Genomic DNA, 19,763 nt, shown 5'->3' on the forward strand with positions numbered 1-19,763 from the left:
ACGGATCATGTTTTAAAATGGGTACGATACATTGATGAAGTTTTTATTATTTGGAGGGGGGATGAACAGAGTGCTATCAATTTTGTTAACAAGATCAATGTCAATCACAAAAATGTAAGATTCACATCTAATATAAATAGACTACAAGTGGATTTTTTAGATGTCAATGTTTTCATTCGTGAAGGACAAATTGCAACCACCTTGCACAGAAAAAGCACTGCTGGCAACTCTACACTACATGCCTGCAGTGCTCACCCCAAAAACGTCATTAACAATATCCCGTATGGAGAGCTTTTAAGGCTCAAAGGCATCTGTAGCACTGAAGAAGAATTGACCAGCTGCCCCACTCAGGCACTAGAGAGATTTATACAGAGAGGGTACAAGGATGCCATTTTAAATCAGGCAGTCAATAAAATATAAGCAAAGCCCAGGGACTCACTGTTAAGACAGGACACAGCACAAAATATTGATCCTGTAGCAAAAGATCATGACTCTGCTCCCAGGTTTGTCACAACATACAATCATCAAGAAAGAAAAATCAGGCCGATTTTAACACAGAGGTGGACAATACTTTTAACAGAGGGGGTCCTAGCTCCTAGAATTTCCAGCACTCCAACAATTACATACAGCAAAGGACCCTCAATGAGAACTCAAATTACAAAAAGTTTTCCTGAACTGAACAAAGATCATATGTGGCTACAGCCCCGGCCGGGGTTCGTTAAATGTTCCAGCTGCAGAGCTTGCAGATTTTCAATAAATACTACTCAATATGCCACCCCATTTTCTCCGGAAATGACTGACAATAACGGGACTTACAACTACAAAACTGAATATGCAGTTTATGTTCTGACATGCACCTGCGGTTTGTGATATGTGGGCAGCACCAAGCTGCAGGTGCATGTCAGAATCCTCCAGCACCTTCGGGCAATCGTCAATAATGACAGCTCTTATCCAGTTGTCAGGCACTTCAAGCTAATATATGACAACAACTTGCAGTGCTTGAAGTACTATGTAATAGCTGTGGTTCCCAAACCTCGTAGAGGAGGGGACAGGGATAAGATGTTCCGAAGGCTGGAATCCAGGACGATCTTAGAATTAGATAGCAGATTCCCCAATGGATTAAACACCACGGATGATTTGTATCATTTTCTGGAGTTGGTTTTGCTCTTTGAGAATTTTGCCATAGGAATCATTCTGTATTTACCTATTCAGGTGGCTTCCCTGTAGCATCGTCATTTGATTAAGGCTTAGTAGTAATTTTTCTTTTCACACATTGTGGGCTGGGCTGTTGGACCAGGGGTTCCAGTTGTACCTGGTTGTGGGTCAGGAACTAGAGTAACACCAAGTCTTGGGGTCAAAGATGGTTTTATTGGAATGCCCCGAGGGGACTTTAACATTAAAGTTCTCCTTGTTCGAAATGTAAGTCTCTCTTTAGCAAATCGACTTGGATCCGTTTTGGCGTTCGTTTGTCTCTTCTTCCTACGGATGTGAGGCACCTCGAGGTCTGGTCAGAAGGCAGTCGCTTGGTCCCGGTTCCCATGCAAAAGAGACCAACAGAAAAAGGGAGCCGTTAGTTCTCCTGTCTACTGGGGGTTGCACCTAAGGGGCCGTGTGAAGTGAGGGAGGATTTCACCGGTGACTCGTATCTTAAGTACAGTGGAGAGGGGTGGGGGTTTTACAGACAGTGAGGGTTACACGCGGGGTAAAGGAAACATAAGGCGGGGGTATACGAGGGAAGTCACACGCATGCTCTGTTTTATTTACGCTTGCTTCCCACCCAAGCTGCCATACGCTGCCGTACCTGGGCTAGCCACGCTCCTCCCCCGGGAGAGTGGCACGGCCGCTCACGGGTTCGTTGGCCTCCTGGCTCTCCGTGGGACTCCTCCTCAGCTCTTCCTCCGGGATGTTCTTCGGTCCTTCCTCGTACTCCTTCGCTGCCACAAACGTCTCTCGTCCGCTCACCAACAACGCTCCTCGCCTCCTCCTCCGGGGTGTTGTCACACACCGAGTAAAGCACTTCCTGGGCTTTAACCAATCCTGTTCCTCTGACGTAGGCAGAGGGAGTGTCTTCCTCCTCGGTGTATTTCCAGTTAAAGGCGCCGTCTTCTTGCTCTTCGAGTCCGTCCTGACCGGCTCCCCATGTGTCCGTCTGCAAGGAAGGAGGTATTATGGAGTCATTTCCGGGTGTCCACCACTCCTCGGATCCCGTCACCCTCACCCCGTTACACACATATACATTTTCTTTGGGAGTTTCCAATTTTTATGTGGATTACATATTACACTTGCCCATTCCATTAGCTGAGTCACAGAAGAGGGTCCAATCGTTTGGGGAAGAGTACATATCATGTTCATTTTAACTCCGAGAACATCTACCTCGACTTTAGGGTATTAATATTTTGACCAGCATTTAGGCTGAATAAAAATGCATTTTCTATATGACGTGAGCTTTAGTTAGGATAATTGATCGATATGGTTGACCCAATTTGCACTTGGTCGATACATTAGTTTACATATTTTGCATGATTTGCACATATTGGACCTCAGCAATATTTGCACTTATAAATTGCGTAACTTTGCACATATTGTGAGAAAAATATGCGTTATTTTGCACATTTCCAATTTTCAGTATTTGCACATCAAATTGCGTTATATTTGCACATTTGTTCATAATATGTATTACCAAGCCATGTGCTTACATTCTTTATAAAAAGTGGAAAATGTATGAATTTTTATTGTGTACCCTATGAATCATATTGGTTGACATATGAGGCGCAGCATTTAGGCTTATATATTGTTATGGTCTATTTTTACATTTACGCCCATTGTTTTTTTTCATTTTTATTTCAGGAAAGTCACAGTAAGATTACAATCAGAGACATATAATATAATCAAAACAGAAATAATATCATACATTTCTTTGTAAAGCACAGATGGAGCAGGAAGAGAAGAAAGGAGAGAAGGGAAGAACAACGTGAAGGGCCAGAGAGAAAAAAGGAAAGGGGAACAAAAAAAGACAGACATTTAATTATTTACCGAGGCCCCCCCTCTCCCCTTCCCCACCCTCCGCTGCCGCCCTCCTACCTCCTCATCCCTATCTCTGCACCTCCATCAAAGGTCCTCAAATTTGCTGCCCTTTTTTCCTTGCTCTGCTCTCTTTGCATTTATATAGTGCAGTATCTAAGTTAAATATATGGAACAGTCTAGCATACCAAGCCGGAATGTCGGGGAATCTTTGTCCTTCCACTTGGAGGCTATCATTATGCGCAGCGCTGCTGTTACCATAAAACAAAAATACGCTTGAGTTACTTCTAGCTGCATAGACTCGTCCCAGCCAAGTAGAATCAGAGTGGGAGTCAATTTAACTGAACGACCAAAAGTCTTTCCAAGAAAGGGTTTGATCCCCTGTTTTACCAGTCCCAATTCCGAACATTCTGCGAACATGTGAATCATATCGGCAGGGCCTTGCCCACATCTTGGGCATTCATTCGACTCCCTTTTCGCTCAAGCCCAAAGTTTGGCCGGTGTGAAATATAATCTATATATAGTTTTGAAATGTTGAGCCTTTAGGTTAGCCGATAAAAGAACCTTCTTAGACAGTTCCAGGGATCTACATAGATCCACATCTTGGTTTCCAAGGTTAGCTGCCCACGCACTTTCTACTTTAACTAAATCATCATCGCTAGCTACCATCAACATGGCATATACTTCCTTAACTTGGAATTGTTTACGGACCAGAATATCTAAAATTGGAACGCTTAGATTGGAGGTAAGGTGCAGCATGAGTCGTTTCCCTTAACTGTAAATATTTAAATAAACTCTGTGGGTCTATTTCATACCGATCCTGAATCTCATCAAATGACATAATACCAGAGGAGATTATAATATCTCCAACATGGTTGATTCCCAACTGTTCCCACTTACTACCGATCTTATCAAACAGGCAGTCTGGGAAGAATGATGACCGCCATAATAAAAGATAGCGATGAATTTTTGGAATATTCAGCAGTTTGCTGGTGCGCTGCCACACTCGCCATGCTGCTATAAGTGGTTTAAATCGCGTTTTCTTGTAATAGTGTGAGGGTTGGTACAGCTGGGAAAGCTAATAACCAGAGAGGAACGTATAGTGGTACTGAAGATTTATTCAAGCTTGGCGCTTTACAGAACTTTCAAAGAACAAACAAAGTAGGTTCCTCCGTCAGGCCAGGGATTCCGGATGGTACGTCTGCTTCTTACTCCCCGATGGCGTGGCGTGGAAGGGAAAAGAAAGAAAGCCACATTACTGGACTGTTTCCCTTATCTGATACGTGGAGGGGTAGGAGAAGGGCGTGAGGGAACACCAGGGACCACCACCGTCTGAAGTGCTTCTACCCCGAGGCGATACCGTCCCGACCCCGTAACCTCAGCCGCCCCTTTAAGCCGTTCCTCCCTCTTGGTGAAACAGACCCCGTATACGAGCTCGTACCTTGCGGTGCCACACTTCTCCAGGTGAAGTGTGGCTGGGCGAAGCGTGGTATCGTTGGCCTCCTGGCTTTCCTCTCGTCGGTTTCTCCCCGTCTCCTGCTGAAGTTTCCTCGAGCACTTCGGTTCCGGGTTCCTTCCGACCAGCGGCGAAGACGTCCGATGCTTCCGGTGCTGCTCCGGCGTTCGCGCCCTTCTCTTCGAACCCTCGCGTTATCAGCGCCGTCGTGGAAGATGATTGGTCCACTGGCGATGACGTCGCTGCCGGAGGCGCCGCCTCGGTGTAAGCCCAGGCGGCTGTGGAAGGCGCACGAACATCCTGTGTCCGCCGAGGCGGAAACGAAGAAGGACAAACATCAGTAGCAGAGTCGAGGCAGGTAGGAAGCCCCTGAACATCAGTATCAGAGTCGTGGCAGGCAGCAACCCCCTGACACATCCTCCCCCCAGGATTTCCCCGATCGGGGGAAAGAGGAAAGCGGGACAGAAAGTCAGCGTTGCCCTGATCACGACCCTTGCGATGACGGACCTCTATCTGAAAGGGCTGGAGTGCAAGGAACCACCGCAGGATGCGGTCATTGTGGCCACGATTACGTTGCAACCAAGTCAAAGGGGCATGATCCGTATACAGAACAAAAGGACGACCCTCAAGATAGTAGCGAAGTTTCTCCACACTCCAGCGGACAGCCAAACACTCCTTTTCAATGGTGGAATAAGCCTGTTCCCTTGGGAAAAGTTTACGGCTGATAAATAGTACCGGCCTCTCAAGTCCGTCTGAATCTTCCTGTGAAAGGACAGCCCCAATACCCACTCCAGAGGCATCCGTTTGAAGAATGAAGGGTCTCTTATAGTCAGGCGAAACCAACACAGGAGACGTTGTGAGGACATTCTGCAAGGCCTGAAAGGCGTTCGACTCTTTAGGACCAGGGGCAGGTAGCCTTGGAGACGACTGCGTCTTCCGTAACAAGTCCGTGAGGGGTCCCGCCAATTCAGCAAATTGCGGAATAAACCGCCTGTAGTATCCCACTAGACCCAAGAAAGCCCTCAAGTCCCTCTTGGTCTTGGGATAGGAAAGGTCCTGAATGGCTTTGACTTTCTCAGTCTGAGGCTCAATTAGTCCATTACCAAGTACATACCCCAAGTATTTCACTTTCTTGAAGGCGACTCGGGTTTTTTTGGCATTGATGTGAAACCCTGAATCGCGGAGACTGGAGAGTATATTCTCCAGATGCACTTTATGGTCCTCCCACGTTTTGCTAAAGACCACAATGTCGTCCAAATAAGCGGATGAATACTGCTGATGTAAAGACAGGACAGTGTCCATAGCTCTTTGGAACGTGGCCGGGGCTCCATGAAGGCCAAAAGGAAGAACAGTGAAGTGAAAATGACCTGAGGGGGTAGAAAAAGCAGTTTTCTCCTGATCTGCAGGATGTAGTGGAATCTGCCAATAGCCCTTGGTGAGATCAATGGTTGTAATGTATTGGGCCTCACCAAGACGCTCCAACAGTTCATCCACACGAGGGAGCGGGTAGGCATCCTGCTTGGACACCCTGTTCACAGCTCGAAAGTCAATGCAAAAACGGATGCTTCCATCCGGTTTTGGAACTAAAACCACTGGAGAACACCAGTTGCTTTTCGAGGGAACAATGACGCCAGAACGTAGCATTTGGTTAATTTCATCCTGAAAGGCCTGTCTACGGGCCTCCGGTATTCTGTAGGGCTTTTGTTTCACTACCGTACCCTGGGGAGTGGGAATCGTGTGAACAGCAATGTTGGTCTTCCCGGGTTCGTCAGAAAATACATCCTTGTATTGCAACAATAAAGCCATAATCTCTTTCTTTTGAGTTTCCGTTATTTCAGAATTAACAGGGGTGCTATGCACTGTATGAGGGACATTTTCCACCGTGTGTATTGACTGGGGAGGTTTACCCAACCATTTTTTTAGGAGATTGATGTGGTACATCTGTGTCTTATTCCTATTCAGTCTTAACACATAGGTGGTCTTCCCTATTTTTCTGACGATTTCAAAAGGACCTTGCCACTCTTTTTTAAGTTTGTGAGTGGAGGAGGGTAACAACACCAAAGCCCAGTCACCTATATCTAATTCCCTCCATTTCTTTCCCCTATCGTAGAAGGTTTTTTGCTTCTTTTGGGCTATCGACAACTGTTCATGGGCCAGTGTTCTGAGTTTGTGGAGTCTCGACTGTAGTTGCCGTGTATAGTCCAAGAGAGCCTCGGCTTCCTGAACCCCTTCCTTTTCCCAGCTATCCTTTGTTATTTCGAGTAAGGTTCTGGGAGCCCGACCAAACAATAATTCAAACGGGGATGTACCCAGACTAGCTTGTTTCTGACTTCGAAGGACAAAAAGGGCTAACGGCAACAACTGGTCCCAATTCTTACCATCCCCGGACAGAAGTTTCTTTAAGGTTAGTTTTAAACTGCCATTATATCTTTCGACCAAGCCATCTGTCTGGGGATGATATACGGAGGTTTTGATATGTTTGACTCCTAGTTGCTTACAAACTTGGCCCATGAGTTTTGAAACAAATGGGGTTCCCTGGTCAGTAATGATTTCCCGAGGAAAACCCATCCTGGAAAACACTTCTATCAACTTTTGGGCAATGGCCGCCGAAGTTGCTACTCTAAGAGGGAAGGCCTCAGGATATCGAGTGGCATAATCAACCAAGACTAGGGCATATACATGTCCTTTAGTTGATTTTGGTAAAGGTCCAATAAGGTCCATCCCAATCCTGTCAAAGGGCTTTCCAATGATGGGAAGGGGGTTCAACGGAACTGCTGGAGGGACATATGGATTCCTGCGCTGACATATTTGACATTCTTGGCAGTAACGTTGTATTTGAGCATATACCCCTGGCCAGAAGAAATGCTTCAAAACAGCCTGTCCTGTCTTTTCGGTTCCTGAGTGTCCTGCCAACAAATGCGCATGTGCAAAAAACAGGATTTGGTCTCTAAAGTCTACAGGAACCAAGAGTTGGGGCGTATCATCAGGTTTGGCTATTCTATACAACAACCCGTTTTTCTCAATAAACGTGGGAAATGTTCTCTGAGAAGGATCTTGACCAGAACGGGCGATCTGCCAAGCGGTAGAGAGAGTAGCGTCATTTAACTGTGCTGTTCTAAAATGAGTGTCTCTCGCCCAGGGTTCAGGTACCAGGAGTGCATTCCGGGGATCGCTTTGTAAAGCGTCTTTCAACAAGATAGAAAATCCCGGATTGTCAGTGCCTATAATGACTGGTTCTGGAAGAGAAGGCATTACCCCCACCACTACCTCAGTTACGGACCCTGCTGCCGTGCACAAATTAACAGTGGCTAGGGGATATTCCTTAACGTCTCCATGAACACAACGTATATGCACAGTTTTCCCTACCAGGAAACACGAAGGAGGAACTAACTCTTGGCGGACCACCGAGTGTTTACATCCTGAATCTAATAGGGCCCTTACTACTTTCCCATGTATGGTGACACTTACGTAAAACACTGGTCCGGTCTCTTCTGCAAAGAGAAGAGAATATGGTGCATAACTGACATCCATGGGTTCTTCCTCCCTCTCTTTCGGTTTTTTTCTACAAAATCTCGCTATGTGTCCCCACTCTCCGCAATCATAGCACTGAGGTCCCTGAGTGGGTTGTACTTCCGGTTTGGGAAAACGTGGCCGTTGTGGTTCAAACAGGGGTTTTACAAATTTCCTCTCATTTCTCACTGGTATAGGTTTCAAGGGTTTTTCCGGTTCTTTCACCGGGGGTCGACCTTGAGCACGGGAGTAGGAAGTGGCCATTTCAATGGCATGCTCAAGAGTCAATCCCGCATGTTGTTTCAGCCAGCGTTGTGTACCATACGGAAGGGCCTCTAAAAATTGTTCGAGGTAGATTTTATTCATCACTTCCTCTATATTACCCTCGTGTGGTTTTAACCATAGGTCGGCAGCTGCTTTGAGTTTGTAAAATAATGTTTTCGGGAGATCCCCTGGGGTACCTCGTTCCTGTCGGAATTTGAGTCTGTGCGTTTCTTCATCAACGCCGAGTCGATCCAATATATACTTTTTTACTACAGCATACCCTACAGTCCCATCTCTGTTAACAGTTTGATAAGCGGACTGGGCGTCACCGGTCAATAACGGTGCAAGATAGAATGGCCACCTATCCCCCGGCCAGGCACTGGCTCTGGCAGCCCTTTCAAAGTTCAGGAAGAAAGCCAAAGGATCGTCACCTGGCGTGAATTTTTGCAACGGAACAACGGGGCCAGGTGCGTGGCTTCTACCTTGTCCTAATACAGTCAAAAGTTGATTCTGACCCTCGGCCAATTTCACGAGATTATCAACTTGAGCCTGCATGGCATTGGAGAAAGTGGTACGGTCGGTGTCAGCCTGAGTAGCGGTCTGACCTATGGCCCACTCGAGTTTTGTCTGAGCTTCCTTCATTTGTTGAATTAAAGCTTCCATCTTGTATCAGAGGACGGTTCAAATGAGGATCCGAGTCACGGCACCACTTGTGAGGGTTGGTACAGCTGGGAAAGCTAATAACCAGAGAGGAACGTATAGTGGTACTGAAGATTTATTCAAGCTTGGCGCTTTACAGAACTTTCAAAGAACAAACAAAGTAGGTTCCTCCGTCAGGCCAGGGATTCCGGATGGTACGTCTGCTTCTTACTCCCCGATGGCGTGGCGTGGAAGGGAAAAGAAAGAAAGCCACATTACTGGACTGTTTCCCTTATCTGATACGTGGAGGGGTAGGAGAAGGGCGTGAGGGAACACCAGGGACCACCACCGTCTGAAGTGCTTCTACCCCGAGGCGATACCGTCCCGACCCCGTAACCTCAGCCGCCCCTTTAAGCCGTTCCTCCCTCTTGGTGAAACAGACCCCGTATACGAGCTCGTACCTTGCGGTGCCACACTTCTCCAGGTGAAGTGTGGCTGGGCGAAGCGTGGTATCGTTGGCCTCCTGGCTTTCCTCTCGTCGGTTTCTCCCCGTCTCCTGCTGAAGTTTCCTCGAGCACTTCGGTTCCGGGTTCCTTCCGACCAGCGGCGAAGACGTCCGATGCTTCCGGTGCTGCTCCGGCGTTCGCGCCCTTCTCTTCGAACCCTCGCGTTATCAGCGCCGTCGTGGAAGATGATTGGTCCACTGGCGATGACGTCGCTGCCGGAGGCGCCGCCTCGGTGTAAGCCCAGGCGGCTGTGGAAGGCGCACGAACATCCTGTGTCCGCCGAGGCGGAAACGAAGAAGGACAAACATCAGTAGCAGAGTCGAGGCAGGTAGGAAGCCCCTGAACATCAGTATCAGAGTTGTGGCAGGCAGCAACCCCCTGACAAATAGCTACACTCCAATTGTCTAAGTAATAACCCTGCTGCTTGATTGCCCACAGCCAGTTCAAAGATAGATGGTGGAGTCTCGACATCTTGTACTGCCGGCGTAGGTCTAAATAATATTGTCATTTGTTGGAGCATAATTGTCCAATAATAATAAAGGATATTTGGCACTGCCAGCCCCCTCGGTTTTGGGGAAGGGACATAAATTTCAAAGATCTCTTTACCTTCCCATATCCCTAGATAAACTGTGAGAAAATTGCCTCGCCCTTTTTAAAAACATAATTCGGAGGCTCCAGTGGTATACAGCGTAGCAGATAGAGTATTTTCAGAAACATTGTCATTTTAATGACATTTACCCTTCCAATGATAGATAGATGTAAATTATCTATCCTTTTTAAATCGGCCCTTATTTTACTAAAGAGGGGGTCTGCATTAATGTTCCAAATAGTATCAGTGTCTGCTGCGATTGAGATCCCTAAGTAGGTTGCCACCTCAGTCCTCCTGGGAACCTGCCAGAGAATTGACCAAGAGCAAACAATCTTAGTTTTGTCCACATTTAACCCATACCCGGATTACTCCCCAAACTTCCGGGTCAGATCTTCTAATCTATTGATTGTCGCCTGGGGGTCAGGGGTGACTACCGCGATGTCATCTGCGTAGGCTAGTACTTTGGTGCTATATCCCCATACCACCTCCGGCTGAATCACAGGGTCGTTCAGGATAGCTCTAATTAGGGGATCTATATATAATGTAAAAAGGATGGGGGAACATGGACAGCCCTGCCTTGTCCCTCTTGCGATCTTAACCTGACCGGATTGTTACCCCATCAATTGTATTTTTGCATATGACTGAACGTACATTGCTCTTAGGGCAGTAAGTATTCGGGGTCCAAAGCCATTTGATCTTAAATTCTGCCAAAGATACCCCCATTCCTCTTGATCAAAGGCTTTTTGAGCGTCCAGTAGTATTTGTGACATTTGTTGCCCAGAGATCTCAGCGGTGTTAGATAATGAGATTACCCTTCCTATGCGGTCAGTTGTATTTCGACCAGGGATGAAGCTGTATTGCCACGGACTGACCAGAGAATCAATAACCTTTGAAAAACTGCTCGCTAAGATTTTAGAGTATAACTTCTCATCTGTGTTTATCAGTGTGATGGGTCTGTAGGAGGCCGGATAATCAGCTGCCTTTCCCTTTTTCAGAAAAATAACTATGCTGGTCTCTTGCCATGATTGGGTATTGATGCCTTTCTGCTGGACTGCTAAGATCAAATCCCACAACAGGGGGGCGAGTTCCTTATGCAATAGCTTGTAAATCTCCATGGGTAGCCCATCTGGGCCTGCTGCCTTCCCGGAAGCCATGGACACCAATGCCTCATTCACTTCTTCCAGTAAAATCTCTCCCTCTAGCTCTTGGATCACAGGGGGGTCTGGTACCACCATCTACTGTGACGTGTATCCTGGAATTATAGAGATCTTGGTAAAAGTCTTGAAAAATACCCACTATTTCTTGAGGGTCGCAGGACACTGAGCCATCCTTTCTTTTTAACTTCGTGACACTACTTGCTGTTGATCTTTGTCTAATCCAAAGAGCCAGATGTCTCCCTGTCTTTTCCCCGTATTCATAGTTATCCTGATGAGCAGTTTGAAATCTTTCCGCTATAGATTGATTATAGACCTCAATTATCTTAGTTTTAGTGCTGATTATTTTTAATTCAATCTCAGATTGCAGCTGAGTCTGTTTTTGGGCAATAGTAGCCATATGTTCTAGCTCATATCTACTTAGATCCTGCATCAATGAACCAATAACCTCTTGTTGATTTTTCCTGTGAAACCCTGCAAAACTGATTACCTCCCCTCTAAGCCCAGACTTGTATGCGTCCCACACCATTTTCCTAGACGTACTATAACTATTGGTGTCAAAAAACTGTATGGTTGTTGGACTTGGCCCTTTTTCCCCAAACTTTTTTGCTTTTCACCCCCCTGTTATGGATGTCTCCCCCATGGTAATAAAGCTATATAGACCATGTGAGGTGTGAGACGCCATGTTAATGTGATAATGTGATGCAATGGTGTGCCCTTATTTCCCCCATTGTGTAAAATGTACCCTGATGGAATGCTGCATTTAAAATGGATGCCATGGCTGTGCGTTGTGCCACCTGACTGCAGTACGTTAGCGGTCTAGATGTTAGGTACCCAGCAATCCCAGCATTTGGAGGGAAAGCTTGGCACCCAGGGTGCTCTACTCCTCCCCTGAGCCAGTTTAAACCAGTTCCCCAGAGAATTCGAGAAGCTGCTGGCACTGTCTGGTAGGTGGGGTGAGGGGGATAGAAATAAGGGGGGGTGCCACCATGTGCTGAGACAGAGCTGGGACAGGAACGTGACGGGACCTACTGCCAGGGGATACCGCCACTTGGGCCTGTGTGCTTGACCTTGCACCCATCTATCACCCCTCTACTGACCCCAGGGCTAGTGGAAGCCCCACTTCAGGAGTTCAGGCAGCTGTTCAGGAGGAGGGCCACGCTGCAGTGGAGGATGGTGTCAGCCTACCACCCTGTTTTTATGAAGCCCCCACTGACTGTTGACCTGGCCCAGTAGTGCCTGCTGCTCTGTCCCCCGGCCCCCTGAAGAAGGAGGTCCCTCCCAGGTCCCTGAAGCTGCCGGGACCCTGCGACACACAACCACTGTGCCCAGAAGCGCCTGGAAGGGAAGGAGCGCCTTGGACTGGACCCCACCCCACAGGAGGTGAGAGGAGTTACCCTGGGGCCCCTGGGGCTTGCTGCCAGGACTGTCCGCCCCCCTTGCGCTGTGTGCCTGGAAGCGCTGGCCTGCAGGAGACTGCCTCGTGTCTCCAGTGCGCTGTGATCAAGACTGCCCTGCTGTGCATGTTAAAGCGCTGTGGCCCCCTCCCAAGCGCTGTGCCCCTCTGAGCGCCGTCGCTCTGGAAACTGTCATTGCCTCCTCGCAGCGATGTGCCTCTGATCGCGCTGTGGCCCCGAAGCCCTGGTTGTGGTACTCACCGCCGCAGCCCCGGTTCTTGCTGTGTGCCCCATGGACGCGCTGTGTCCTGGAGCGCTTCCGGCTGCCCCGGCGCTGTTGTGCCTCACTGCCGCTGCCTTGAGGCCTCTGGGGTGCCCTGGGCCCTGCCGTCACCGGCGTTTGCCTGGAGTACCCCCCCCCCCACTGCCGTCGTCATCTCCGCGGCAGCCCCCGGCATCAGGAGAGGGCAGCGGCGGTACCGCAGTAGGCCGCAGTTGGCCAGTGAAGCCGGGAACCACCACCACGTGACGAGGGCGTCAGCCACGTCACAGGCCACGCCCCACCAACGCCACGCACTGATTGGGTAGCATGGCCGAGCCCCAGGGAAGTGAGCCGTGGATTGGCTCGGGGGCCCGGCACCCCTCAATCCAGCCTCGAGATTGGCCGAAGCGGCCGTGCCCTTTTTTGCCGCCTCCCGACTGGTCCCGGGGCCTGAGGAACCATCGAGAGGTCCGGGCCGGTCTCCTTAGCAGCGCGCAGCCCGCCGGAGGGTTGGAGCACCCTCCAACAGCCTCAAGCCCGGTCTGCCGCCACTGCCGTAAGGGGCCCGTGAAGGCCCGATAAATTAAGGTAAAGCCCCCGGTGGAGAGCGAAAGACTCGTGTGGAAGCGGGGCCTCCCAGGAGCGAGAAGGAGGCTCCGGAACCGCCCCTCCCCGTGGGAGGAACTGTGAGTGGGCCCCGTTGGCCCTAGTTGTATTGGCAAGGCTTCCTGGACTGGGCAAGAGCCCGAATTGAATACTTGGTGACCGTACTGTCCTAAAAGTTAACCCCTCGTTAGGGGACAGTTCCATACAACCTGGCAGTAAGCAGGAGCTGAATAGGCCATACTGTTTTTATGGGATTTGCCTAGCCCCAGCTGAGGTTGTACCATAGAGGTTGTGAAACTTGCATTGGAGACCCTGTTTTATCAATTCCACTGGGGTCCCCAGCTACTATTGAGACCCGGTTAATGAAAAGTTTACTCTGCTTCTTTAATGAGATGTTGATTCAGTCCTCACGCACAAGATTTACATATGCATAATGAAATGTCGCCTGTGTTCTAGAGGAATGGTTTTATATATGCTTCTGCAATGCAATGTTGCCTAGAGGTTCTTCCCCTCACGTTATATTGCTAATGTTTCACGTCAACTGATAACGCTGGTCTTTATTTCAGCCTGGAACTCATGGACTTACCTCTTTTCTTCTTTTTCCCATTTTCCGTGTAAATAATCCCCCCTGGTATACATTGCCCTGGCGCCAGTTAGCGCCCCATTGGTATTACTGTGTCTTTCTGTTGCAGGTTGGAGACAATACATGAGTTATTCTTTTACATCCAAACCGGTGTTGTGTCTCTTTTTGTGCTGTGCCTGGTGTGTCGTCTGTGGGTACTGCGTGGATGCTTCACACATGTCCTCAGGAGTTTGGCCTGCCCGCTCTGCTCCATGCTACCCCCCGTAGAATTGGCTACCCATTTCTAACAATCGTCCAGCGCTTAATATGGTCAATAAATCCCTCAGTAACCAGTAATTTCCTGTCGAAGGTCCACTTTGCAGGGGTTTTTGTATACCCTGGGATCTCAATATCCAAAACAAGTGGGTTATGGTCCGAAAGAACCTTAGGTAGCTTCCTTATCTGGGCTTTGTCCACTAATGAGCCAGGAATAAAAAAACTGATAACGCTGGTCTTTATTTCAGCCTGGAACCCATGGACTTACCTCTTTTCTTCTTTTTCCCATTTTCCGTGTAAATAATCCCCCCTGGTATACATTGCCCTGGCGCCAGTTAGCGCCCCATTGGTATTACTGTGTCTTTCTGTTGCAGGTTGGAGACAATACATGAGTTATTCTTTTACATCCAAACCGGTGTTGTGTCTCTTTTTGTGCTGTGCCTGGTGTGTCGTCTGTGGGTACTGCATGGATGCTTCACACATGTCCTCAGGAGTTTGGCCTGCCCGCTCTGCTCCATGCTACCCCCCGTAGAATTGGCTACCCATTTCTAACTATCGTCCAGCGCTTAATATGGTCAATAAATCCCTCAGTAACCAGTAATTTCCTGTCGAAGGTCCACTTTGCAGGGGTTTTTGTATACCCTGGGATCTCAATATCCAAAACAAGTGGGTTATGGTCCGAAAGAACCTTAGGTAGCTTCCTTATCTGGGCTTTGTCCACTAATGAGCCAGGAATAAAAAAAAAGTCTAGCCTAACATATTTTCTATGTGGACACGAGAAATATGTGTATCCTGGATCTCTAGATTTATTTGCAGACCAAATGTCCACCAAACCATGGCTATCAGCTAGCGCCTGTACAGTGTGAAAAACTCGTGGCTTCCTACCGCGATACCCATCCCTCCCTAGCCCACTTGAATCAATATGAATGTTAAAGTCCCCACATATTATCTGTGGAGCAGGCCAGGAAGCAAGCTTTACTTCAAGCTCTATCAAAAAATCTGCATCGCATGAATTCGACCCATATATAGTGCAAAGTGTACCAAAGGTGGGAATTACAGCCATTGACCACCGGCCCCATTTATCGGAAAGTGTACGATTACTTGGTGGATGCCGGTTAGAAACATGTATTGCCACCCCCCTAGTGGTAGAGGTCTGTGAAGAACAAATTGTTTGTGTAAATCCCGGAATGAAGTTAAGACCTCTCTTTTGCTAGGGAAGGTGGGTCTCCTGCTGGCATATAAAATCCAAGCCCATAGCTCGCAGCTCGCAGTGCTTCACCAGTTGTCTCTCTTCACTCGATCATTCAACCCCCCAATATTGATCGTACAGAAAGTTAGCTTAAACATCCCAATATCTCCAGTTTCGCCTATTCTGCCTAATGAGCCGAACCATCCAACTGACTTGACCCCCGAATCCATTCTTTATTCTGTGATCTATGTTCCTGATTTTTTTTGTTTTCTCCCCCCTTCTTCCCCTCTTCCCACCACCCCACCCCACTTCCCACTCCCCACCCCCTCCCTGCCCACCCTGTGTCATGGAACAACAGACCTGTGGGTGATGGTTAGTGATGAGCTTCCACTGGAGTGACATATACATGAAAAGAAAAGAAAGGATGACGATACCCCCCATATATCCCCCCCACCATTTTCATTCCCCCCTGTTTTAGTCCTGCACCTTTCCAACAGTCTCGGCACCAAATCGCCATTATTGAACCCAATGAGAAAAGAAAGAAGAGAAATGTTCTTATGACAGACAAAAAAGCTCATAGAGTTCTGGTCGGGCTTGCTGTATTTTATAAACCCATGTACCCCGTCCCCCAATCCAATCGATCTTCATTCGGACTTCAATTACCGCCACTATGTAAGAACTCCTTAGCCTTAATCTCGGATGTAAAGACTCTGACCCGGTCCTTCCAAATTACCTTTAACCGTGCTGGGTTTAGTAGGAAGGCTTGTGCACTCTTCTCCTGGAATTGAGAGATCATTTGGCGCAAGCGCCACCTTCGATCCACCGTGATATGGCAGAAATCGTGCCTGGTGAAAAAGGAGAACCCATCTACCGACCATTGCGCATCAGGTCTGGCCTTCTCAAACACCTGTTGTTTCAACAAGAAGTTCCTGAAGTAAACTAGAATTGCCCGGGCTTTAGCATCGGGTCGAATTGGTTGGCGTATATTAAATGGGACTCAATGCGCCCTTTGGACTTCCTGGGGCCACCTCCAGCCATCTAAATCTGCAAAGGCTTTTTGCAGCATCTGCACCATAAATTCTCTCATATCTGACCCCTCCTTCTGTTCTGGAACCCCCAGGAATCGCAAGTTGTTCCTTCTTTGCCTATTCTCACTCTCCTCTAACTTCCATTGAATGTCTATGAGTTGTGCCTCATGTGCCTCCACTTTCCCCTTTGAGCCTGCAAGATCTTCCTCAAGGGTTGCCGTTCTTGTTTCCACTTCGGTCATCCTGTCACAGATGCAGTTACAGGTTCTCCCAATTTTCCTCACCGCCCCTTGTAACTTCTGGGCAACATTTTGTACTCGCTTGCTCTCCATTCGAGCTTCTTCACGATGTGCGACAACGCACTGAAGGATAGATTCCAATGTCGGACGGGGTTGGGTTGCTGCCACTTCTTTCGTCACTTGATTTCCTACACCTTTTTCAGACCCTAACAGTTGGTTCCCCAGGGACTAATCCCATCTTAGCTCTTGTGACGTAAGATTATCTGTTCGGTAAGGTCTGCTGTTTGTCTTTTGGGTGGCCTTAGTAGGTTGCCTGCTACTGGTGCATTTTTCTGAGCCACTATCCTCACTCGATTCGATGTTAGATCCTGACTCTGACTCCAACCCAGACCAGGTAGCATCCGATAAAGAATAAAAGTCTTTTGCCTCAGAGTCAACATGCTTCTCCCTTGGCACCCTGTGGTTTTTTTTGGGTCCAATGGATTCTTTCTCTCCTCCTTCCCCAGTTACTCTGGTCTGCCCCCTCCGGGATTCCCTGCCCCCCCCCACGATTGTACGTGCTCTTTGCGCATCGGAATCCTGCACATCCTGTTGGAGAGACCTGACCCCCTCATTGACAGAGTTAGGGCTGTCTGTGTTGTTTGTGGCATTGATAGTATTTATACACATTGGGAAAGTTGAGGAATTCAGGGTGCGACAATCACCAGTGGGGAGCCCTAAGCAGTCAGTTATAACTTAATTAATCAATCTGTGCCTCTTTAGCGCTCATCCAATCTTCTGAGCACTCAGGGCCCCTCGAAGGTTCCATGTCAGTTCGTTCAGAGGAGGATACCAACACAGCCTCAGCGTCAAGTAGCCCCCCCTGTATAGCTTCTACACCGTGCACCGCTTCCCCTGACCCTGACGGTGGCTTACAGATAACCTTCCTTTTTTGGCTGCCAGTCCCTGCTTGCTCCTCCATCCGCACTGTCTGCAGCCCCCGGAGTAAATCAATGACGGTCTGCTGTGGCTGGGTCTGTGAGCTCAAGCCCCTCCCCTTCCCATCCGGGGGATTCTCTGTCCGGAGCCTCCGCTGTCTGACAGGGGTCGTATCGGGGTCGGCTGCATCCCCTCTAGGAGAGCCGATGGGGGTAGCTTGTACGGGACCCCCCCTACCTTTAACACTGCCCTTGGGTGGCATCGGGACGGCTTCTTCAACTCTGCCAGTCATCAAATCCCGCCGCAGAACTCCAGCGAGGTCTCTCTCAAACGCGGCACAGCCGGCGATCAGCACCTCTGCAGCCGCCATCAGCACTGACACCCACTCTCTGACACCAGGTAAGAGGGGTCCGCTCTCCTTCGCGAGGGATGTCTGCATTTCTGGGTACAGGTCACCGGGGGGTTTTATCGTCTAATCCATACTCCGTCACCCCCTGTGGGAGCCACCTACGACCATCTTTTCACACAGCCGCCATCTTGCTCCCCAGCAAGGACCTTCTCCCATTTACGCCCATTTAAATGTGATATTGTGACAAAATCTAATTAACATGTATGACCACGCAACAGAAAGACTGACCCAATGTGAGAGAAGCGGCCGCTTGTGCACAGTATTTTGTTTCTGTTCATTATCACATGTGGTGTTCACTCAGCATATTTAAAAAAATGGCGGGCCAAGAATCTGGCTATCTGTGAGCAAGGGCAACCGCCTAAAACACGTCAGATTTTGCGAGCTCTGAAATAAACTTACCTGTGCCTATATCCTGGGATCTGTGCCATCTCTGTTCACCGGCGAGGAAGTGCGGAGACAGCATATTTTTTGTTTCATATATTACCTACTGGCGGTCGCCAGTAGGTATATATAGTTAGGATTTTTTCTCTATGGGATTTTGGAAAATTCTATGTCTAATAACTTTGGCGTTTGTGGACGGAATTGGCTGAAATTTTCAGGAAAATGGCACATTTTGCTTCTGAGCAGCCCTTGAAAATTTGGGGGGGGTTCGTCAAGGGGGGGGCGAGAAAAAAGGGGGGTCCCAAAACGTGTTTTTAACATTGAGTTTTCCATAGGGCGGTTGGCCTCACTTTTAGCCCGAACGGCTGAATGGATTTGCACGAAACTTGGCAAAATTGTAGGGACTGGTAGCCCGATGTGCCTTTTGTAGGTCTCAATATATGTGCTCCAGTGGATTTTGAGAAATTAACGTTTAAAAAAAGATATATATCTGTAACAGCGGACCTGGCAGCGTCCCAGGACGCGTACTTTTCGCGCAACGGAGCTTTGTGAAGCGAAGCTGATTGGTTCTCCGGCGTCTGTCAACATTCCAAAAAGTCCGTAGCGGCCGCCATCTTGTCTCTCGGTAGGATCGAGAGACAAGAGGAGGTCAAAACAAAGGGGGAAATAACTATAAGGGGGCATAGTAGATCCTCGCTGACCCCCTAGGTTTGATGTGGAGGTTTTAAAAGGGCCCCGCGGGGCAAAAAAAAATAATAATAATAATAATCGAACGGCTGAATGGATTTGCACGAAACTTGGCAAAATATTAGGGACTGGTAGCCCGATGTGCCTTTGCTAGGTCTCAATATATGTGCTCCAGTGGATTTTGAGAAATTAACGTTCAAAAAAAGATATATATCTGTAACAGCGCTCCGCTTCGCGTAACGGAGGTTTGCGAAGCTGATTGGTCATTCTGTCACTGGGCTATAGTTGGGCTACATCTGGCTGTTATTTGGGCTACATTTGTTTTTTTGTGTGTCTGGCGGCCATCTTTGGGCTACATTGGGCTACATTGGGCTTCATTGGGCTACATTGGGCTACATTTGGGCTCCAACATATATATAGGCCAATGTAGCCCAATATATATTTTTCAAAGTTAATTTTCGTAAAAACCACTGGAGCATATATCTTGAGACATAGCAAAGGCACATCGGGCTACCAGTCCCTACAATTTTGCCAAGTTTCGTGGAAATCCATTCAGCCGTTCGAGCTAAAAGTGAGTCCAACCGCCCTATGGAAATGAAGGAAATGAATGGGTAATTTGTAATTAGCAAATAGCTAATCGCAAACTAGGAATGGTAAAGAATCGCTATTT

The sequence above is a fragment of the Lissotriton helveticus genome, chromosome 11 (assembly GCF_964261635.1).
Source record: "Lissotriton helveticus chromosome 11, aLisHel1.1, whole genome shotgun sequence".
Lineage (NCBI taxonomy): Eukaryota > Metazoa > Chordata > Amphibia > Caudata > Salamandridae > Lissotriton > Lissotriton helveticus.